We start from the raw sequence: 23,011 nt of genomic DNA, 5'->3' as shown, positions 1-23,011 counted from the left end.
GACTGGGGGTGTGGAACGTTGTAGGGGGAGGCCTGGTCCGTGCCTGCCTAACCCTAACCCTGGCCCAGTACAAGTCCCGGTCTTGGTCCCCTGGGGCCTGGACCTGGGGGCCCTGTGAGGAGGTGGTGCTGGGGGGTCTGCTGGAGGCATTGAGGTCGGGACTGGGGGTGTGGAACGTCTGCTGGAGGCATGGAGGCCGGGACTGGGGGTGTGGAACGTTGTAGGGGGAGGCCTGGTCTGTGCCTGCCTAACCCTAAACCTGGCCCAGTACGGGTCCCGGTCCTGGTCCCCTGGGGCCTGGACCTGGGGGCCCTCATCTGGGGGTGTTGCTGGGGGGTCTGCTGGAGGCATGGAGGCCGGAACTGGGGGTGTGGAACGTTGTATGGGGAGTCCTGGTCCGTGCCTGCCTAACCCTAACCTGGCCCAGTACAAGTCCCGGACCTGGTCCCCTGTGGCCTGGACCTGGGGGCCCTGTGAGGAGGTGGTGCTGGGGGGTCTGCTGGAGGCATGGAGGTCGGGACTGGGGGTGTGGAACGTCTGCTGGAGGCATGGAGGCCAGGACTGGGGGTGTGGAACGTTTTGGGGGAGGCCTGGTCCGTGTGTGTCTGGGTCTGGGGGCTGGCCAAGTACGGGTCACGGTCCTGGTCTCCTGGGGCGTGGACCTTGGGGCCATGTCAGGAGGTGGTGCTGGGGGGTCTGCTGGAGGCATTGAGGTCGGGACTGGGGGTGTGGAACGTTGTAGTTGGAGGCCTGGACCATGTGTGTCTAGGTCTGGGGGCTGGCCAAGTACGGGTCACGGTCCTGGTCTCCTGGGGCCTGGACCTGGGGGCCCTCTGTGGAGGTGGTGCTGTGGAGTCTGCTGGAGGCATGGAGGCCGGGACTGGGGGTGTGGAACGTTGTAGGGGGAGGCCTGGTCCGTGTGTGTCTGGGTCTGGGGGCTGGCCAAGTACGGGTCACGGTCCTGGTCTCCTGGGGCCTGGACCTGGGGGCCCTGTTTGGAGGTGGTGCTGGGGGGTCTGCTGGAGGCATGGAGGTCGGGACTGGGGGTGTGGAACGTTGTAGGGGGAGGCCTGGGCCGTGTGTGTCTGGGTCTGGGGGCTGGCCCAGAACGGGTCCCGGTCCTGGTCCCCTGGGACATGGACCTGGGGGCCCTGTTTGGAGGTGGTGCTGGGGGGTCTGCTGGAGCCATGGAGGCCGGGACTGGGGGTGTGGAACGTTGTAGGGGGAGGCCTGGTCCGTGCCTGCCTAACCCTAACCCTGGCCCAGTACGGGTCCCGGTCCTGGTCCCCTGGGGCCTGGACCTGGTTGCCCTCATGTGGGGGTGTTGCTGGGCCCTCATATGGGGGTGTTGCTGGGGGGTCTGCTGGAGGCATGGAGGCCGGGACTGGGGGTGTGTGTCTGGGTCTGGGGGCTGGCCCAGAACGGGTCCCGGTCCTGGTCCTCTGGGGCTTGGACCTGGGGGCCCTCATGTGGGGGTGTTGCTGGGGGTCTGCTGGAGGCATGGAGGCCGGGTCTGGGGGTGTGGAACGTTGTAGGGGGAGGCCTGGTCCGTGCCTGCCTAACCCTAACCCTGGCCCAGTACGGTTCCCGGTCCTGGTCCCCTGGGGCCTGGACCTGGGGGCCCTCATCTGGGGGTGTTGCTGGGGGGTCTGCTGGAGGCATGGAGGCCGGGACTGGGGGTGTGGAACGTTGTAGGGGGAGGCCTGGTCCGTGTGTGTCTGGGTCTGGGGGCTGGCCCAGTACGGGTCCCGGTCCTGGTCCCCTGGGGCCTGGACCTGGGGGCCCTCATGTGGGGTTGTTGCTGGGGGGTCTGCTGGAGGCATGGAGGCCGGGACTGGGGGTGTGGAACGTTGTAGGGGGAGGCCTGGTCCGTGCCTGCCTAACCCTAACCCTGGCCCAGTACAAGTCCCGGTCTTGGTCCCCTGGGGCCTGGACCTGGGGGCCCTGTGAGGAGGTGGTGCTGGGGGGTCTGCTGGAGGCATTGAGGTCGGGACTGGGGGTGTGGAACGTCTGCTGGAGGCATGGAGGCCGGGACTGGGGGTGTGGAACGTTTTGGGGGAGGCCTGGTCCGTGTGTGTCTGGGGGCTGGCCAAGTACGGGTCATGGTCCTGGTTTCCTGGGTCCTGGACCTGGGGGCCCTCTTTGGAGGTGGTGCTGTGGAGTCTGCTGGAGGCATGGAGGCCGGGACTGGGGGTGTGGAACGTTGTAGGGGGAGGCCTGGTCCGTGTTTGTCTGGGTCTGGGGGCTGGCCAAGTACGGGTCACGGTCCTGGTCTCCTGGGGCCTGGACCTGGGGGCCCTGTGTGGAGGTGGTGCTGGGGGGTCTGCTGGAGGCATGGAGGTCGGGACTGGGGGTGTGGAACGTTGTAGGGGGAGGCCTGGTCCGTGTTTGTCTGGGTCTGGTGGCTGGCCAAGTACGGGTCACGGTCCTGGTCTCCTGGGGCCTGGACCTGGGGGCCCTGTGTGAAGGTGGTGCTGGGGGGTCTGCTGGAGGCATGGAGTTCGGGACTGGGGGTGTGGAACGTTGTAGGAGGAGGCCTGGACCGTGTGTGTCTGGGTCTGGGGGCTGGCCCAGTACGGGTCCCGGTCCTGGTCCCCTGGGACATGGACCTGGGGGCCCTCATGTGGGGGTGTTGCTGGGGGGTCTGCTGGAGCCATGGAGGCCGGGACTGGGGGTGTGGAACGTTGTAGGGGGAGGCCTGGTCCGTGCCTGCCTAACCCTAACCCTGGCCCAGTACTGGTCCCGGTCCTGGTCCCCTGGGGCCTGGACCTGGGGGTGTTGCTGGGGGGTCTGCTGGAGGCATGGAGGTCGGGACTGGGGGTGTGGAACGTCTGCTGGAGGCATGGAGGCCAGGACTGGGGGTGTGGAACGTTTTGGGGGAGGCCTGGTCCGTGTGGGTCTGGGGGCTGGCCAAGTACGGGTCACGGTCCTGGTCTCCTGGGGTCTGAACCTTGGGGCCATGTCAGGAGGTGGTGCTGGGGGGTGTGCAGGAGGCATGGAGGTCGTGACTGGGGGTGTGGAACGTTGCAGGGGGAGGCCTGGACCGTGTGTGTCTGGGTCTGGGGGCTGGCCAAGTACGGGTCACGGTCCTGGTCTCCTGGGGCCTGGACCTGGGGGCCCTGTGTGGAGGTGGTGCTGTGGAGTCTGCTGGAGGCATGGAGGTCGGGACTGGGGGTGTGGAACGTTGTAGGGGGAGGCCTGGTCCGTGTGGGTCTGGGGGCTGGCCCAGTACGGGCCCCGGTCCTGGTCCCCTGGGGCCTGGACCTGGGGGCCCTCATGTGGGGGTGTTTGTGGGGGGTCTGCTGGTCCGTGCCTGCCTAACCCTAACCCTGGCCCAGTACGGGTCCCGGTCCTGGTCCCCTGGGGCCTGGACCTGGGGGCCCTCATGTGGGGGTGTTGCTGGGCCCTCATGTGGGGGTGTTGCTGGGGGGTCTGCTGGAGGCATGGAGGTCGGGACTGGGGGTGTGGAGCGTTGTAGGGGGAGGCCTGGTCCGAGTGTGTCTGGGTCTGGGGGCTGGCCCAGTACGGGTCCAGGTCCTGGTCCCCTGGGGCCTGGACCAGGGGGCCCTCATGTGGGGGTGTTTGTGGGGGGTCTGCTGGTCCGTGCCTGCCTAACCCTAACCCTGGCCCAGTACGGGTCCCGGTCCTGGTCCCCTGGGGTCTGGACCTGGTTGCCCTCATGTGGGGGTGTTGCTGGGCCCTCATATGGGGGTGTTGCTGGGGGGTCTGCTGGAGGCATGGAGGCCGGGACTGGGGGTGTGTGTCTGGGTCTGGGGGCTGGCCCAGAACGGGTCCCGGTCCTGGTCCTCTGGGGCTTGGACCTGGGGGCCCTCATGTGGGGGTGTTGCTGGGGGTCTGCTGGAGGCATGGAGGCCGGGTCTGGGGGTGTGGAACGTTGTAGGGGGAGGCCTGGTCCGTGCCTGCCTAACCCTAACCCTGGCCCAGTACGGGTCCCGGTCCTGGTCCCCTGGGGCCTGGACCTGGGGGCCCTCATCTGGGGGTGTTGCTGGGGGGTCTGCTGGAGGCATGGAGGCCGGGACTGGGGGTGTGGAACGTTGTAGGGGGAGGCCTGGTCCGTGTGTGTCTGGGTCTGGGGGCTGGCCCAGTACGGGTCCCGGTCCTGGTCCCCTGGGGCCTGGACCTGGGGGCCCTCATGTGGGGGTGTTGCTGGGGGGTCTGCTGGAGGCATGGAGGCCGGGACTGGGGGTGTGGAAATTTGTAGGGGGAGGCCTGGTCCGTGCCTGCCTAACCCTAACCCTGGCCCAGTACAAGTCCCGGTCTTGGTCCCCTGGGGCCTGGACCTGGGGGCCCTGTGAGGAGGTGGTGCTGGGGGGTCTGCTGGAGGCATTGAGGTCGGGACTGGGGGTGTGGAACGTCTGCTGGAGGCATGGAGGCCGGGACTGGGGGTGTGGAACGTTTTGGGGGAGGCCTGGTCCGTGTGTGTCTGGGGGCTGGCCAAGTACGGGTCACGGTCCTGGTCTCCTGGGGCCTGGACCTGGGGGCCCTCTTTGGAGGTGGTGCTGTGGAGTCTGCTGGAGGCATGGAGGCCGGGACTGGGGGTGTGGAACGTTGTAGGGGGAGGCCTGGTCCGTGTTTGTCTGGGTCTGGGGGCTGGCCAAGTACGAGTCACGGTCCTGGTCTCCTGGGGCCTGGACCTGGGGGGCTGTGGAGTCTGCTGGAGGCATGGAAGTCGGGACTGGGGGTGTGGAACGTTGTAGGGGGAGGCCTGGACCGTGTGTGTCTGGGTCTGAGGGGTGGCCCAGTACGGGTCCCGGTCCTGGTCCCCTGGGGCCTGGACCTTGGGGCCATGTCAGGAGGTGGTGCTGGGGGGTGTGCTGGAGGCATGGAGGTCGGGACTGGGGGTGTGGAACGTTGTAGGGGAAGGCCTGGACCGTGTGTGTCTGGGTCTGGGGGCTGGCCAAGTACGGGTCACGGTCCTGGTCTCCTGGGGCCTGGACCTGGGGGCCCTGTGTGGAGGTGGTGCTGAGGAGTCTGCTGGAGGCATGGAGGCCGGGACTGGGGGTGTGGAAGGTTGTAAGGGGAGGCCTGGTCCGTGCCTGCCTAACCCTAACCCTGGCCCAGTACGGTTCCCGGTCCTGGTTCACTGGGGCCTGGACCTGGGGGCCCTCATGTGGGGGTGTTGCTGGCGGGTCTGCTGGAGGCATGGAGGTCGGGACTGGGGGTGTGGAACGTCTGCTGGAGGCATGGAGGCCAGGACTGGGGGTGTGGAACGTTTTGGGGGAGGCCTGGTCCGTGTGTGTCTGGGTCAGGGGGCTGGCCAAGTACGGGTCACGGTCCTGGTCTCCTGGGGCCTGGACCTTGGGGCCATGTCAGGAGGTGGTGCTGGGGGGTGTGCTGGAGGCATGGAGGTCGGGACTGGGGGTGTGGAACGTTGTAGGGGAAGGCCTGGACCGTGTGTGTCTGGGTCTGGGGGCTGGCCAAGTACGGGTCACGGTCCTGGTCTCCTGGGGCCTGGACCTGGGGGCCCTGTGTGGAGGTGGTGCTGAGGAGTCTGCTGGAGGCATGGAGGCCGGGACTGGGGGTGTGGAACGTTGTAGGGGGAGGCCTGGTCCATGTGTGTCTGGGTCTGGGGGCTGGCCAAGTACGGGTTACGGTCCTGGTCTCCTGGGGCCTGGACCTGGGGGCCCTGTGTGGAGTTGGTGCTGGGGGGTCTGCTGGAGGCATGTATGTCGGGACTGGGGGTGTGGAACGTCTGCTGGAGGCATGGAGGCCAGGACTGGGGGTGTGGAACGTTTTGGGGGAGGCCTGGTCCGTGTGTGTCTGGGTCTGGGGGACGGCCAAGTACGGGTCACGGTCCTGGTCTCCTGGGGTCTGCACCTTGGGGCCATGTCAGGAGGTGGTGCTGGGGGGTGTGCTGGAGGCATGGAGGTCGGGACTGGGGGTGTGGAACGTTGCAGGGGGAGGCCTGGACCGTGTGTGTCTGGGTCTGGGGGCTGGCCAAGTACGGGTCACGGTCCTGGTCTCCTGGGGCCTGGACCTGGGGGCCCTGTGTGGAGGTGGTGCTGTGGAGTCTGCTGGAGGCATGGAGGCCGGGACTGGGGGTGTGGAACGTTGTAGGGGGAGGCCTGGACCTTGTGTGTCTGGGTCTGAGGGCTGGCCCAGTACGGGTCCGGTCCTGGTCCCCTGGGGCCTGGACCTGGGGGCCCTCATGTGGGGGGTCTGCTGGAGGCATGGAGGCCGGGACTGGGGGTGTGGAACGTTGTAAGGGGAGGCCTGGTCCGTGCCTGCCTAACCCTAACCCTGGCCCAGTACGGGTACCGGTCCTGGTTCACTGGGGCCTGGACCTGGGGGCCCTCATGTGGGGGTGTTGCTGGGGGGTCTGCTGGAGGCATGGAGGCCGGGACTGGGGGTGTGGAACGTTGTAGGGGGAGGCCTGGTCCGTGTGTGTCTGGGTCTGGGGGCTGGCCCAGTACGGGTCCCGGTCCTGGTCCCCTGGGGCCTGGACCAGGGGGCCCTCATGTGGGGGTGTTTGTGGGGGGTCTGCTGGTCCGTGCCTGCCTAACCCTAACCCTGGCCCAGTACGGGTCCTGGTCCCCTGGGGCCTGGACCTGGGGGCCCTCATCTGGGGGTGTTGCTGGGGGGTCTGCTGGAGCCATGGAGGCCGGGACTGGGGGTGTGGAACGTTGTAGGGGGAGGCCTGGTCCGTGCCTGCCTAACCCTAACCCTGGCCCAGTACGGGTCCCGGTCCTGGTCCCCTGGGGCCTGGACCTGGGGGCCCTCATCTGGGGGTGTTGCTGGGGGGTCTGCTGGAGGCATGGAGGCCGGGACTGGGGGTGTGGAACGTTGTAGGGGGAGGCCTGGTCCGTGCCTTCCTAACCCTAACCCTGGCCCAGTACAAGTCCCGGTCCTGGTCCCCTGGGGCCTGGACCTGGGGGCCCTGTGTGGAGGTGGTGCTGGGGGGTCTGCTGGAGGCATGGAGGTCGGGACTCGGGGTGTGGAACGTCTGCTGGAGGCATGGAGGCCAGGTCTGTCGGTGTGGAACGTTGTAGGGGGAGGCCTGGTCCGTGTGTCACTGGGTCTGGGGGCTGGCCCAGTACGGGTCACGGTCCGGGTCTACTGGGGCCTGGACCTGGGGGCCCTGCATGGACGTGGTGCTGGGGGGTCTTCTGGAGGCATGGAGGTCGGGACTGGGGGTGTGGAACGTTGTAGGGGGAGGCCTGGACCGTGTGTGTCTGGGTCTGGGGGCTGGCCAAGTACGGGTCACGGTCCTGGTCTCCTGGGGCCTGGACCTTGGGGCCCTGTGAGGAGGTGGTGCTGGGGGGTCTGCTGGAGGCATGGAGGTCGGGACTGGGGGTGTGGAACGTTGTAGGGGGGGGCCTGGTCCGTGTGTGTCTGGGTCTGGGGGCTGGCCCAGTACGGGTCCCGGTCCTGGTCCCCTGGGGCCTGGACCTGGGGGCCCTCATGTGGGGGTGTTTGTGGGGGGTCTGCTGGTCCGTGCCTGCCTAACCCTAACCCTGGCCCAGTACCGGTCCCGGTCCTGGTCCCCTGGGGCCTGGACCTGGGGGCCCTCATCTGGGGGTGTTGCTGGGGGGTCTGCTGGAGGCATGGAGGCCGGGACTGGGGGTGTGGAACGTTGTAGGGGGAGGCCTGGTCCGTGTGTGTCTGGGTCTGGGGGCTGGCCCAGTACGGGTACCGGTCCTGGTCCCCTGGGGCCTGGACCTGGGGGCCCTCATGTGGGTGTGTTGCTGGGGGGTCTGCTGGAGGCATGGAGGCCGGGACTGGAACGTTGTAGGGGGAGGCCTGGTCCCTGCCTGCCTAACCCTAACCCTGGCCCAGTACAAGTCCCGGTCTTGGTCCCCTGGGACCTGGACCTGGGGGCCCTGTGAGGAGGTGGTGCTGGGGGGTCTGCTGGAGGCATTGAGGTCGGGACTGGGGGTGTGGAACGTCTGCTGGAGGCATGGAGGCCGGGACTGGGGGTGTGGAACGTTTTGGGGGAGGCCTGGTCCGTGTGTGTCTGGGGGCTGTCCAAGCACGGGTCATGGTCCTGGTTTCCTGGGTCCTGGACCTGGGGGCCCTCTTTGGAGGTGGTGCTGTGGAGTCTGCTGTAGGCATGGAGGCCGGGACTGGGGGTGTGGAACGTTGTAGGGGGAGGCCTAGTCCGTGTTTGTCTGGGTCTGGGGGCTGGCCAAGTACGAGTCACGGTCCTGGTCTCCTGGGGCCTGGACCTGGGGGGCTGTGGAGTCTGCTGGAGGCATGGAAGTCGGGACTGGGGGTGTGGAACGTTGTAGGGGGAGGCCTGGACCGTGTGTGTCTGGGTCTGAGGGCTGGCCCAGTAAGGGTCCCGGTCCTGGTCCCCTGGGGCCTGGACCTGGGGGCCCTCATCTGGGGGTGTTGCTGGGGGGTCTGCTGGAGGCATGGAGGCCGGAACTGGGGGTGTGGAACGTTGTAGGGGGAGGCCTGGTCCGTGCCTGCCTAACCCTAACCCTGGCCCAGTACAAGTCCCGGTCCTGGTCCCCTGGGGCCTGGACCTGGGGGCCCTGTGAGGAGGTGGTGCTGGGGGGTCTGCTGGAGGCATGGAGGTCGGGACTGGGGGTGTGGAACGTCTGCTGGAGGCATGGAGGCCAGGACTGGGGGTGTGGAACGTTTTGGGGGAGGCCTGGTCCGTGTGTGTCTGGGTCAGGGGGCTGGCCAAGTACGGGTCACGGTCCTGGTCTCCTGGGGCCTGGACCTTGGGGCCATGTCAGGAGGTGGTGCTGGGGGGTGTGCTGGAGGCATGGAGGTCGGGACTGGGGGTGTGGAACGTTGTAGGGGAAGGCCTGGACCGTGTGTGTCTGGGTCTGGGGGCTGGCCAAGTACGGGTCACGGTCCTGGTCTCCTGGGGCCTGGACCTGGGGGCCCTGTGTGGAGGTGGTGCTGAGGAGTCTGCTGGAGGCATGGAGGCCGGGACTGGGGGTGTGGAACGTTGTAGGGGGAGGCCTGGTCCATGTGTGTCTGGGTCTGGGGGCTGGCCAAGTACGGGTTACGGTCCTGGTCTCCTGGGGCCTGGACCTGGGGGCCCTGTGTGGAGTTGGTGCTGGGGGGTCTGCTGGAGGCATGGAGGTCGGGACTGGGGGTGTGGAACGTCTGCTGGAGGCATGGAGGCCAGGACTGGGGGTGTGGAACGTTTTGGGGGAGGCCTGGTCCGTGTGTGTCTGGGTCTGGGGGCTGGCCAAGTACGGGTCACGGTCCTGGTCTCCTGGGGTCTGGACCTTGGGGCCATGTCAGGAGGTGGTGCTGGGGGGTGTGCTGGAGGCATGGAGGTCGGGACTGGGGGTGTGGAACGTTGCAGGGGGAGGCCTGGACCGTGTGTGTCTGGGTCTGGGGGCTGGCCAAGTACGGGTCACGGTCCTGGTCTCCTGGGGCCTGGACCTGGGGGCCCTGTGTGGAGGTGGTGCTGTGGAGTCTGCTGGAGGCATGGAGGCCGGGACTGGGGGTGTGGAACGTTGTAGGGGGAGGCCTGGACCTTGTGTGTCTGGGTCTGAGGGCTGGCCCAGTACGGGTCCGGTCCTGGTCCCCTGGGGCCTGGACCTGGGGGCCCTCATGTGGGGGTGTTGCTGGGGGGTCTGCTGGAGGCATGGAGGCCGGGACTGGGGGTGTGGAACGTTGTAAGGGGAGGCCTGGTCCGTGCCTGCCTAACCCTAACCCTGGCCCAGTACGGGTCCCGGTCCTGGTTCACTGGGGCCTGGACCTGGGGGCCCTCATGTGGGGGTGTTGCTGGGGGGTCTGCTGGAGGCATGGAGGTCGGGACTGGGGGTGTGGAACGTCTGCTGGAGGCATGGAGGCCAGGACTGGGGGTGTGGAACGTTTTGGGGGAGGCCTGGTCCGTGTGTGTCTGGGTCAGGGGGCTGGCCAAGTACGGGTCACGGTCCTGGTCTCCTGGGGCCTGGACCTTGGGGCCATGTCAGGAGGTGGTGCTGGGGGGTGTGCTGGAGGCATGGAGGTCGGGACTGGGGGTGTGGAACGTTGTAGGGGAAGGCCTGGACCGTGTGTGTCTGGGTCTGGGGGCTGGCCAAGTACGGGTCACGGTCCTGGTCTCCTGGGGCCTGGACCTGGGGGCCCTGTGTGGAGGTGGTGCTGAGGAGTCTGCTGGAGGCATGGAGGCCGGGACTGGGGGTGTGGAACGTTGTAGGGGGAGGCCTGGTCCATGTGTGTCTGGGTCTGGGGGCTGGCCAAGTACGGGTTACGGTCCTGGTCTCCTGGGGCCTGGACCTGGGGGCCCTGTGTGGAGTTGGTGCTGGGGGGTCTGCTGGAGGCATGTATGTCGGGACTGGGGGTGTGGATCGTCTGCTGGAGGCATGGAGGCCAGGACTGGGGGTGTGGAACGTTTTGGGGGAGGCCTGGTCCGTGTGTGTCTGGGTCTGGGGGCTGGCCAAGTACGGGTCACGGTCCTGGTCTCCTGGGGTCTGGAACTTGGGGCCATGTCAGGAGGTGGTGCTGGGGGGTGTGCTGGAGGCATGGTGGCCGGGACTGGGGGTGTGGAACGTTGTAAGGGGAGGCCTGGTCCGTGCCTGCCTAACCCTAACCCTGGCCCAGTACGGGTCCCGGTCCTGGTTCACTGGGGACTGGACCTGGGGGCCCTCATGTGGGGGTGTTGCTGGCGGGTCTGCTGGAGGCATGGAGGTCGGGACTGGGGGTGTGGAACGTCTGCTGGAGGCATGGAGGCCAGGACTGGGGGTGTGGAACGTTTTGGGGGAGGCCTGGTCCGTGTGTGTCTGGGTCAGGGGGCTGGCCAAGTACGGGTCACGGTCCTGGTCTCCTGGGGCCTGGACCTTGGGGCCATGTCAGGAGGTGGTGCTGGGGGGTGTGCTGGAGGCATGGAGGTCGGGACTGGGGGTGTGGAACGTTGTAGGGGAAGGCCTGGACCGTGTGTGTCTGGGTCTGGGGGCTGGCCAAGTACGGGTCACGGTCCTGGTCTCCTGGGGCCTGGACCTGGGGGCCCTGTGTGGAGTTGGTGCTGGGGGGTCTGCTGGAGGCATGTATGTCGGGACTGGGGGTGTGGAACGTCTGCTGGAGGCATGGAGGCCAGGACTGGGGGTGTGGAACGTTGCAGGGGGAGGCCTGGACCGTGTGTGTCTGGGTCTGGGGGCTGGCCAAGTACGGGTCACGGTCCTGGTCTCCTGGGGCCTGGACCTGGGGGCCCTGTGTGGAGGTGGTGCTGTGGAGTCTGCTGGAGGCATGGAGGCCGGGACTGGGGGTATGGAACGTTGTAGGGGGAGGCCTGGACCTTGTGTGTCTGGGTCTGAGGGCTGGCCCAGTACGGGTCCGGTCCTGGTCCCCTGGGGCCTGGACCTGGGGGCCCTCATGTGGGGGTGTTGCTGGGGGGTCTGCTGGAGGCATGGAGGCCGGGACTGGGGGTGTGGAACGTTGTAAGGGGAGGCCTGGTCCGTGCCTGCCTAACCCTAACCCTGGCCCAGTACGGGTCCTGGTCCCCTGGGGCCTGGACCTGGTTGCCCTCATGTGGGGGTGTTGCTGGGCCCTCAAATGGGGGTGTTGATGGGGGGTCTGCTGGAGGCATGGAGGCCGCGACTGGGGGTGTGTGTCTGGGTCTGGGGGCTGGCCCAGAACGGGTCCCGGTCCTGGTCCTCTGGGGCTTGGACCTGGGGGCCCTCATGTGGGGGTGTTGCTGGGGGTCTGCTGGAGGCATGGAGGCCGGGTCTGGGGGTGTGGAACGTTGTAGGGGGAGGCCTGGTCCGTGCCTGCCTAACCCTAACCCTGGCCCAGTACGGGTCCCGGTCCTGGTCCCCTGGGGCCTGGACCTGGGGGCCCTCATCTGGGGGTGTTGCTGGGGGGTCTGCTGGAGGCATGGAGGCCGGGACTGGGGGTGTGGAACGTTGTAGGGGGAGGCCTGGTCCGTGTGTGTCTGGGTCTGGGGGCTGGCCCAGTACGGGTCCCGGACCTGGTCCCCTGGGGCCTGGACCTGGGGGCCCTCATGTGGGGGTGTTGCTGGGGGGTCTGCTGGAGGCATGGAGGTCGGGACTGGGGGTGTGGAACGTTGTAGGGGGAGGCCTGGTCAGTGTTTGTCTGGGTCTGGTGGCTGGCCAAGTACGGGTCACGGTCCTGGTCTCCTGGGGCCTGGACCTGGGGGCCCTGTGTGAAGGTGGTGCTGGGGGGTCTGCTGGAGGCATGGAGTTCGGGACTGGGGGTGTGGAACGTTGTAGGAGGAGGCCTGGAACGTGTGTGTCTGGGTCTGGGGGCTGGCCCAGTACGGGTCCCGGTCCTGGTCCCCTGGGGCCTGGACCTGGGGGCCCTCATCTGGGGGTGTTGCTGGGGGGTCTGCTGGAGCCATGGAGGCCGGGACTGGGGGTGTGGAACGTTGTAGGGGGAGGCCTGGTCCGTGCCTGCCTAACCCTAACCCTGGCCCAGTACGGGTCCCGGTCCTGGTCCCCTGGGGCCTGGACCTGGGGGCCCTCATCTGGGGGTGTTGCTGGGGGGTCTGCTGGAGGCATGGAGGCCGGGACTGGGGGTGTGGAACGTTGTAGGGGGAGGCCTGGTCCGTGCCTTCCTAACCCTAACCCTGGCCCAGTACAAGTCCCGGTCCTGGTCCCCTGGGGCCTGGACCTGGGGGCCCTGTGTGGAGGTGGTGCTGGGGGGTCTGCTGGAGGCATGGAGGTCGGGACTCGGGGTGTGGAACGTCTGCTGGAGGCATGGAGGCCAGGTCTGTCGGTGTGGAACGTTGTAGGGGGAGGCCTGGTCCGTGTGTCACTGGGTCTGGGGGCTGGCCCAGTACGGGTCACGGTCCGGGTCTACTGGGGCCTGGACCTGGGGGCCCTGCATGGACGTGGTGCTGGGGGGTCTTCTGGAGGCATGGAGGTCGGGACTGGGGGTGTGGAACGTTGTAGGGGGAGGCCTGGACCGTGTGTGTCTGGGTCTGGGGGCTGGCCAAGTACGGGTCACGGTCCTGGTCTCCTGGGGCCTGGACCTTGGGGCCCTGTGAGGAGGTGGTGCTGGGGGGTCTGCTGGAGGCATGGAGGTCGGGACTGGGGGTGTGGAACGTTGTAGGGGGGGGCCTGGTCCGTGTGTGTCTGGGTCTGGGGGCTGGCCCAGTACGGGTCCCGGTCCTGGTCCCCTGGGGCCTGGACCTGGGGGCCCTCATGTGGGGGTGTTTGTGGGGGGTCTGCTGGTCCGTGCCTGCCTAACCCTAACCCTGGCCCAGTACCGGTCCCGGTCCTGGTCCCCTGGGGCCTGGACCTGGGGGCCCTCATCTGGGGGTGTTGCTGGGGGGTCTGCTGGAGGCATGGAGGCCGGGACTGGGGGTGTGGAACGTTGTAGGGGGAGGCCTGGTCCGTGTGTGTCTGGGTCTGGGGGCTGGTCCCCTGGGGCCTGGACCTGGGGGCCCTCATGTGGGGGTGTTGCTGGGGGGTCTGCTGGAGGCATGGAGGCCGGGACTGGGGGTGTGGAACGTTGTAGGGGGAGGCCTGGTTCGTGCCTGCCTAACCCTAACCCTGGCCCAGTACAAGTCCCGGTCTTGGTCCCCTGGGGCCTGGACCTGGGGGCCCTGTGAGGAGGTGGTGCTGGGGGGTCTGCTGGAGGCATTGAGGTCGGGACTGGGGGTGTGGAACGTCTGCTGGAGGCATGGAGGCCGGGACTGGGGGTGTGGAACGTTTTGGGGGAGGCCTGGTCCGTGTGTGTCTGGGGGCTGGCCAAGTACGGGTCATGGTCCTGGTTTCCTGGGTCCTGGACCTGGGGGCCCTCTTTGGAGGTGGTGCTGTGGAGTCTGCTGGAGGCATGGAGGCCGGGACTGGGGGTGTGGAACGTTGTAGGGGGAGGCCTGGTCCGTGTTTGTCTGGGTCTGGGGGCTGGCCCAGTACGGGTCCCGGTCCTGGTCCCCTGGGGCCTGGACCTGGGGGCCCTCATGTGGGGGTGTTTGTGGGGGGTCTGCTGGTCCGTGCCTGCCTAACCCTAACCCTGGCCCAGTACGGGTCCCGGTCCTGGTCCCCTGGGGCCTGGACCTGGGGGCCCTCATCTGGGGGTGTTGCTGGGGGGTCTGCTGGAGCCATGGAGGCCGGGACTGGGGGTGTGGAACGTTGTAGGGGGAGGCCTGGTCCATGTTTGTCTGGTTCTGGGGGCTGGCCCAGTACGGGTCCCGGTCCTGGTCCCCTGGGGCCTGGACCTGGGGGCCCTCATGTGGGGGTGTTTGTGGGGGGTCTGCTGGTCCGTGCCTGCCTAACCCTAACCCTGGCCCAGTACGGGTCCCGGTCCTGGTCCCCTGGGGCCTGGACCTGGGGGCCCTCATCTGGGGGTGTTGCTGGGGGGTCTGCTGGAGGCATGGAGGCCGGGACTGGGGGTGTGGAACGTTGTAGGGGGAGGCCTGGTCCGTGTGTGTCTGGGTCTGGGGGCTGGCCCAGTACGGGTACCGGTCCTGGTCCCCTGGGGCCTGGACCTGGGGGCCCTCATGTGGGTGTGTTGCTGGGGGGTCTGCTGGAGGCATGGAGGCCGGGACTGGAACGTTGTAGGGGGAGGCCTGGTCCCTGCCTGCCTAACCCTAACCCTGGCCCAGTACAAGTCCCGGTCTTGGTCCCCTGGGACCTGGACCTGGGGGCCCTGTGAGGAGGTGGTGCTGGGGGGTCTGCTGGAGGCATTGAGGTCGGGACTGGGGGTGTGGAACGTCTGCTGGAGGCATGGAGGCCGGGACTGGGGGTGTGGAACGTTTTGGGGGAGGCCTGGTCCGTGTGTGTCTGGGGGCTGGCCAAGCACGGGTCATGGTCCTGGTTTCCTGGGTCCTGGACCTGGGGGCCCTCTTTGGAGGTGGTGCTGTGGAGTCTGCTGGAGGCATGGAGGCCGGGACTGGGGGTGTGGAACGTTGTAGGGGGAGGCCTAGTCCGTGTTTGTCTGGGTCTGGGGGCTGGCCAAGTACGAGTCACGGTCCTGGTCTCCTGGGGCCTGGACCTGGGGGGCTGTGGAGTCTGCTGGAGGCATGGAAGTCGGGACTGGGGGTGTGGAACGTTGTAGGGGGAGGCCTGGACCGTGTGTGTCTGGGTCTGAGGGCTGGCCCAGTACGGGTCCCGGTCCTGGTCCCCTGGGGCCTGGACCTGGGGGCCCTCATCTGGGGGTGTTGCTGGGGGGTCTGCTGGAGGCATGGAGGCCGGAACTGGGGGTGTGGAACGTTGTAGGGGGAGGCCTGGTCCGTGCCTGCCTAACCCTAACCCTGGCCCAGTACAAGTCCCGGTCCTGGTCCCCTGGGGCCTGGACCTGGGGGCCCTGTGAGGAGGTGGTGCTGGGGGGTCTGCTGGAGGCATGGAGGTCGGGACTGGGGGTGTGGAACGTCTGCTGGAGGCATGGAGGCCAGGACTGGGGGTGTGGAACGTTTTGGGGGAGGCCTGGTCCGTGTGTGTCTGGGTCAGGGGGCTGGCCAAGTACGGGTCACGGTCCTGGTCTCCTGGGGCCTGGACCTTGGGGCCATGTCAGGAGGTGGTGCTGGGGGGTGTGCTGGAGGCATGGAGGTCGGGACTGGGGGTGTGGAACGTTGTAGGGGAAGGCCTGGACCGTGTGTGACTGGGTCTGGGGGCTGGCCAAGTACGGGTCACGGTCCTGGTCTCCTGGGGCCTGGACCTGGGGGCCCTGTGTGGAGGTGGTGCTGAGGAGTCTGCTGGAGGCATGGAGGCCGGGACTGGGGGTGTGGAACGTTGTAGGGGGAGGCCTGGTCCATGTGTGTCTGGGTCTGGGGGCTGGCCAAGTACGGGTTACGGTCCTGGTCTCCTGGGGCCTGGACCTGGGGGCCCTGTGTGGAGTTGGTGCTGGGGGGTCTGCTGGAGGCATGGAGGTCGGGACTGGGGGTGTGGAACGTCTGCTGGAGGCATGGAGGCCAGGACTGGGGGTGTGGAACGTTTTGGGGGAGGCCTGGTCCGTGTGTGTCTGGGTCTGGGGGCTGGCCAAGTACGGGTCACGGTCCTGGTCTCCTGGGGTCTGGACCTTGGGGCCATGTCAGGAGGTGGTGCTGGGGGGTGTGCTGGAGGCATGGAGGTCGGGACTGGGGGTGTGGAACGTTGCAGGGGGAGGCCTGGACCGTGTGTGTCTGGGTCTGGGGGCTGGCCAAGTACGGGTCACGGTCCTGGTCTCCTGGGGCCTGGACCTGGGGGCCCTGTGTGGAGGTGGTGCTGTGGAGTCTGCTGGAGGCATGGAGGCCGGGACTGGGGGTGTGGAACGTTGTAGGGGGAGGCCTGGACCTTGTGTGTCTGGGTCTGAGGGCTGGCCCAGTACGGGTCCGGTCCTGGTCCCCTGGGGCCTGGACCTGGGGGCCCTCATGTGGGGGTGTTGCTGGGGGGTCTGCTGGAGGCATGGAGGCCGGGACTGGGGGTGTGGAACGTTGTAAGGGGAGGCCTGGTCCGTGCCTGCCTAACCCTAACCCTGGCCCAGTACGGGTCCCGGTCCTGGTTCACTGGGGCCTGGACCTGGGGGCCCTCATGTGGGGGTGTTGCTGGGGGGTCTGCTGGAGGCATGGAGGTCGGGACTGGGGGTGTGGAACGTCTGCTGGAGGCATGGAGGCCAGGACTGGGGGTGTGGAACGTTTTGGGGGAGGCCTGGTCCGTGTGTGTCTGGGTCAGGGGGCTGGCCAAGTACGGGTCACGGTCCTGGTCTCCTGGGGCCTGGACCTTGGGGCCATGTCAGGAGGTGGTGCTGGGGGGTGTGCTGGAGGCATGGAGGTCGGGACTGGGGGTGTGGAACGTTGTAGGGGACGGCCTGGACCGTGTGTGTCTGGGTCTGGGGGCTGGCCAAGTACGGGTCATGGTCCTGGTCTCCTGGGGCCTGGACCTGGGGGCCCTGTGTGGAGGTGGTGCTGAGGAGTCTGCTGGAGGCATGGAGGCCGGGACTGGGGGTGTGGAACGTTGTAGGGGGAGGCCTGGTCCATGTGTGTCTGGGTCTGGGGGCTGGCCAAGTACGGGTTACGGTCCTGGTCTCCTGGGGCCTGGACCTGGGGGCCCTGTGTGGAGTTGGTGCTGGGGGGTCTGCTGGAGGCATGTATGTCGGGACTGGGGGTGTGGATCGTCTGCTGGAGGCATGGAGGCCAGGACTGGGGGTGTGGAACGTTTTGGGGGAGGCCTGGTCCGTGTGTGTCTGGGTCTGGGGGCTGGCCAAGTACGGGTCACGGTCCTGGTCTCCTGGGGTCTGGAACTTGGGGCCATGTCAGGAGGTGGTGCTGGGGGGTGTGCTGGAGGCATGGTGGCCGGGACTGGGGGTGTGGAACGTTGTAAGGGGAGGCCTGGTCCGTGCCTGCCTAACCCTAACCCTGGCCCAGTACGGGTCCCGGTCCTGGTTCACTGGGGACTGGACCTGGGGGCCCTCATGTGGGGGTGTTGCTGGCGGGTCTGCTGGAGGCATGGAGGTCGGGACTGGGGGTGTGGAACGTCTGCTGGAGGCATGGAGGCCAGGACTGGGGGTGTGGAACGTTTTGGGGGAGGCCTGGTCCGTGTGTGTCTGGGTCAGGGGGCTGGCCAAGTACGGGTCACGGTCCTGGTCTCCTGGGGCCTGGACCTTGGGGCCATGTCAGGAGGTGGTGCTGGGGGGTGTGCTGGAGGCATGGAGGTCGGGACTGGGGGTGTGGAACGTTGTAGGGGAAGGCCTGGACCGTGTGTGTCTGGGTCTGGGGGCTGGCCAAGTACGGGTCACGGTCCTGGTCTCCTGGGGCCTGGACCTGGGGGCCCTGTGTGGAGGTGGTGCTGAGGAGTCTGCTGGAGGCATGGAGGCCGGGACTGGGGGTGTGGAACGTTGTAGGGGGAGTTCTGGTCCATGTGTGTCTGGGTCTGGGGGCTGGCCAAGTACGGGTTACGGGCCTGGTCTCCTGGGGCCTGGACCTGGGGGCCCTGTGTGGAGTTGGTGCTGGGGGGTCTGCTGGAGGCATGTATGTCGGGACTGGGGGTGTGGAACGTCTGCTGGAGGCATGGAGGCCAGGACTGGGGGTGTGGAACGTTTTGGGGGAGGCCTGGTCCGTGTGTGTCTGGGTCTGGGGGACGGCCAAGTACGGGTCACGGTCCTGGTCTCCTGGGGTCTGGACCTTGGGGCCATGTCAGGAGGTGGTGCTGGGGGGTGTGCTGGAGGCATGGAGGTCGGGACTGGGGGTGTGGAACGTTGCAGGGGGAGGCCTGGACCGTGTGTGTCTGGGTCTGGGGGCTGGCCAAGTACGGGTCACGGTCCTGGTCTCCTGGGGCCTGGACCTGGGGGCCCTGTGTGGAGGTGGTGCTGTGGAGTCTGCTGGAATCATGGAGGCCGGGACTGGGGGTATGGAACGTTGTAGGGGGAGGCCTGGACCTTGTGTGTCTGGGTCTGAGGGCTGGCCCAGTACGGGTCCGGTCCTGGTCCCCTGGGGCCTGGACCTGGGGGCCCTCATGTGGGGGTGTTGCTGGGGGGTCTGCTGGAGGCATGGAGGCCGGGACTGGGGGTGTGGAACGTTGTAAGGGGAGGCCTGGTCCGTGCCTGCCTAACCCTAACCCTGGCCCAGTACGGGTCCTGGTCCCCTGGGGCCTGGACCTGGTTGCCCTCATGTGGGGGTGTTGCTGGGCCCTCATATGGGGGTGTTGATGGGGGGTCTGCTGGAGGCATGGAGGCCGCGACTGGGGGTGTGTGTCTGGGTCTGGGGGCTGGCCCAGAACGGGTCCCGGTCCTGGTCCTCTGGGGCTTGGACCTGGGGGCCCTCATGTGGGGGTGTTGCTGGGGGTCTGCTGGAGGCATGGAGGCCGGGTCTGGGGGTGTGGAACGTTGTAGGGGGAGGCCTGGTCCGTGTCTGCCTAACCCTAACCCTGGCCCAGTACGGGTCCCGGTCCTGGTCCCCTGGGGCCTGGACCTGGGGGCCCTCATCTGGGGGTGTTGCTGGGGGGTCTGCTGGAGGCATGGAGGCCGGGACTGGGGGTGTGGAACGTTGTAAGGGGAGGCCTGGTCCGTGCCTGCCTAACCCTAACCCTGGCCCAGTACGGGTCCTGGTCCCCTGGGGCCTGGACCTGGTTGCCCTCATGTGGGGGTGTTGCTGGGCCCTCATATGGGGGTGTTGATGGGGGGTCTGCTGGAGGCATGGAGGCCGCGACTGGGGGTGTGTGTCTGGGTCTGGGGGCTGGCCCAGAACGGGTCCCGGTCCTGGTCCTCTGGGGCTTGGACCTGGGGGCCCTCATGTGGGGGTGTTGCTGGGGGTCTGCTGGAGGCATGGAGGCCGGGTCTGGGGGTGTGGAACGTTGTAGGGGGAGGCCTGGTCCGTGTGTGTCTGGGTCTGGGGGCTGGCCCAGTACGGGTCCCGGTCCTGGTCCCCTGGGGCCTGGACCAGGGGGCCCTCATGTGGGGGTGTTTGTGGGGGGTCTGCTGGTCCGTGCCTGCCTAACCCTAACCCTGGCCCAGTACGGGTCCCGGTCCTGGTCCCCTGGGGCCTGGACCTGGTTGCCCTCATGTGGGGGTGTTGCTGGGCCCTCATCTGGGGGTGTTGCTGGGGGGTCTGCTGGAGGCATGGAGGCCGGGACTGGGGGTGTGGAACGTTGTAGGGGGAGGCCTGGTCCGTGTGTGTCTGGGTCTGGGGGCTGGCCCAGTACGGGTCCCGGTCCTGGTCCCCTGGGGCCTGGACCTGGGGGCCCTCATGTGGGGGTGTTGCTGGGGGGTCTGCTGGAGGCATGGAGGCCGGGACTGGGGGTGTGGAACGTTGTAGGGGGAGGCCTGGTCCGTGCCTGCCTAACCCTAACCCTGGCCCAGTACAAGTCCCGGTCTTGGTCCCCTGGGGCCTGGACCTGGGGGCCCTGTGAGGAGGTGGTGCTGGGGGGTCTGCTGGAGGCATTGAGGTCGGGACTGGGGGTGTGGAACGTCTGCTGGAGGCATGGAGGCCGGGACTGGGGGTGTGGAACGTTTTGGGGGAGGCCTGGTCCGTGTGTGTCTGGGGGCTGGCCAAGTACGGGTCACGGTCCTGGTCTCCTGGGGCCTGGACCTGGGGGCCCTGTGTGGAGGTGGTGCTGGGGGGTCTGCTGGAGGCATGGAGGTCGGGACTGGGGGTGTGGAACGTTGTAGGGGGAGGCCTGGTCCGTGTTTGTCTGGGTCTGGTGGCTGGCCAAGTACGGGTCACGGTCCTGGTCTCCTGGGGCCTGGACCTGGGGGCCCTGTGTGAAGGTGGTGCTGGGGGGTCTGCTGGAGGCATGGAGTTCGGGACTGGGGGTGTGGAACGTTGTAGGAGGAGGCCTGGACCGTGTGTGTCTGGGTCTGGGGGCTGGCCCAGTACGGGTCCCGGTCCTGGTCCCCTGGGACATGGACCTGGGGGCCCTCATGTGGGGGTGTTGCTGGGGGGTCTGCTGGAGCCATGGAGGCCGGGACTGGGGGTGTGGAACGTTGTAGGGGGAGGCCTGGTCCGTGCCTGCCTAACCCTAACCCTGGCCCAGTACGGGTCCCGGTCCTGGTCCCCTGGGGCCTGGACCTGGGGGTGTTGCTGGGGGGTCTGCTGGAGGCATGGAGGCCGGGACAGGGGGTGTGGAACGTTGTAGGGGGAGGCCTGGTCTGTGCCTGCCTAACCATAAACCTGGCCCAGTACGGGTCCCGGTCCTGGTCCCCTGGGGCCTGGACCTGGGGGCCCTCATCTGGGGGTGTTGCTGGGGGGTCTGCTGGAGGCATGGAGGCCGGAACTGGGGGTGTGGAACGTTGTAGGGGGAGGCCTGGTCCGTGCCTGCCTAACCCTAACCTGGCCCAGTACAAGTCCCGGTCCTGGTCCCCTGGGGCCTGGACCTGGGGGCCCTGTGAGGAGGTGGTGCTGGGGGGTCTGCTGGAGGCATGGAGGTCGGGACTGGGGGTGTGGAACGTCTGCTGGAGGCATGGAGGCCAGGACTGGGGGTGTGGAACGTTTTGGGGGAGGCCTGGTCCGTGTGTGTCTGGGTCTGGGGGCTGGCCAAGTACGGGTCACGGTCCTGGTCTCCTGGGGCCTGGACCTTGGGGCCATGTCAGGAGGTGGTGCTGGGGGGTCTGCTGGAGGCATGGAGGTCGGGACTGGGGGTGTGGAATGTTGTAGTTGGAGGCCTGGACCGTGTGTGTCTAGGTCTGGGGGCTGGCCAAGTACGGGTCACGGTCCTGGTCTCCTGGGGCCTGGACCTGGGGGCCCTCTGTGGAAGTGGTGCTGTGGAGTCTGCTGGAGGCATGGAGGCCGGGACTGGGGGTGTGGAACGTTGTAGGGGGAGGCCTGGTCCGTGTGTGTCTGGGTCTGGGGGCTGGCCAAGTACGGGTCACGGTCCTGGTCTCCTGGGGCCTGGACCTGGGGGCCCTGTTTGGAGGTGGTGCTGGGGGGTCTGCTGGAGGCATGGAGTTCGGGACTGGGGGTGTGGAACGTTGTAGGGGGAGGCCTGGGCCGTGTGTGTCTGGGTCTGGGGGCTGGCCCAGTACGGGTCCGGTCCTGGTCCCCTGGGGCCTGGACCTGGGGGCCCTCATGTGGGGGTGTTGCTGCGGGGTCTGCTGGAGGCATGGAGGCCGGGACTGGGGGTGTGGAACGTTGTAAGGGGAGGCCTGGTCCGTGCCTGCCTAACCCTAACCCTGGCCCAGTACGGGTCCCGGTCCTGGTCCCCTGGGGCCTGGACCTGGGGGCCCTCATGTGGGCGTGTTGCTGGGGGTTCTGCTGGAGGCATGGAGGCCGGGACTGGGGGTTGTGTGTCTGGGTCTGGGGGCTGGCCCAGAACGGGTCCCGGTCCTGGTCCCCTGGGACATGGACCTGGGGGCCCTCATGTGGGGGTGTTGCTGGGGGGTCTGCTGGAGCCATGGAGGCCGGGACTGGGGGTGTGGAACGTTGTAGGGGGAGGCCTGGTCCGTGCCTGCCTAACCCTAACCCTGGCCCAGTACGGGTCCCGGTCCTGGTCCCCTGGGGCCTCGACCAGGGGGCCCTCATCTGGGGGTGTTGCTGGGGGGTCTGCTGGAGGCATGGAGGCCGGGACTGGGGGTGTGGAACGTTGTAGGGGGAGGCCTGGTCTGTGTGTCACTGGGTCTGGGGGCTGGCCCAGTACGGGTCACGGTCCGGGTCTACTGGGGCCTGGACCTGGGGGCCCTGTGTGGAGGTGGTGCTGTGGAGTCTGCTGGAGGCATGGAGGTCGGGACTGGGGGTGTGGAACGTTGTAGGGGGAGGCCTGGTCCGTGTGTGTCTGGGTCTGGGGGCTGGCCAAGTACGGGTCACGGTCCTGGTCTCCTGGGGCCTGGACCTGGGGGCCCTGTGTGGAGGTGGTGCTGAGGAGTCTGCTGGAGGCATGGAGGCCGGGACTGGGGGTGTGGAACGTTGTAGGGGGAGGCCTGGTCCATGTGTGTCTGGGTCTGGGGGCTGGCAAAGTACGGGTCACGGTCCTGGTCTCCTGGGGCCTGGACCTGGGGGCCCTGTGTGGAGTTGGTGCTTGGGGGTCTGCTGGAGGCATGGAGGTCGGGACTGGGGGTGTGGAACGTCTGCTGGAGGCATGGAGGCCAGGACTGGGGGTGTGGAACGTTTTGGGGGAGGCCTGGTCCGTGTGTGTCTGGGTCTGGGGGCTGGCCAAGTACGGGTCACGGTCCTGGTCTCCTGGGGTCTGGACCTTGGGGCCATGTCAGGAGGTGGTGCTGGGGGGTGTGCTGGAGGCATGGAGGTCGTGACTGGGGGTGTGGAACGTTGCAGGGGGAGGCCTGGACCGTGTGTGTCTGGGTCTGGGGGCTGGCCAAGTACGGGTCACGGTCCTGGTCTCCTGGGGCCTGGACCTGGGGGCCCTGTGTGGAGGTGGTGCTGTGGAGTCTGCTGGAGGCATGGAGGTCGGGACTGGGGGTGTGGAACGTTGTAGGGGGAGGCCTGGTCCGTGTGGGTCTGGGGGCTGGCCCAGTACGGGTCCCGGTCCTGGTCCCCTGGGGCCTGGACCTGGGGGCCCTCATGTGCGGGTGTTTGTGGGGGGTCTGCTGGTCCGTGCCTGCCTAACCCTAACCCTGGCCCAGTACGGGTCCCGGTCCTGGTCCCCTGGGGCCTGGAACTGGGGGCCCTCATGTGGGGGTGTTGCTGGGCCCTCATGTGGGGGTGTTGCTGGGGGGTCTGCTGGAGGCATGGAGGTCGGGACTGGGGGTGTGGAGCGTT

The sequence above is a fragment of the Micromesistius poutassou genome (genome assembly GCF_964030765.1).
Source record: "Micromesistius poutassou genome assembly, chromosome: 1".
Classification (NCBI taxonomy): domain Eukaryota; kingdom Metazoa; phylum Chordata; class Actinopteri; order Gadiformes; family Gadidae; genus Micromesistius; species Micromesistius poutassou.
Note: the sequence above shows the minus strand (reverse complement) of the source record.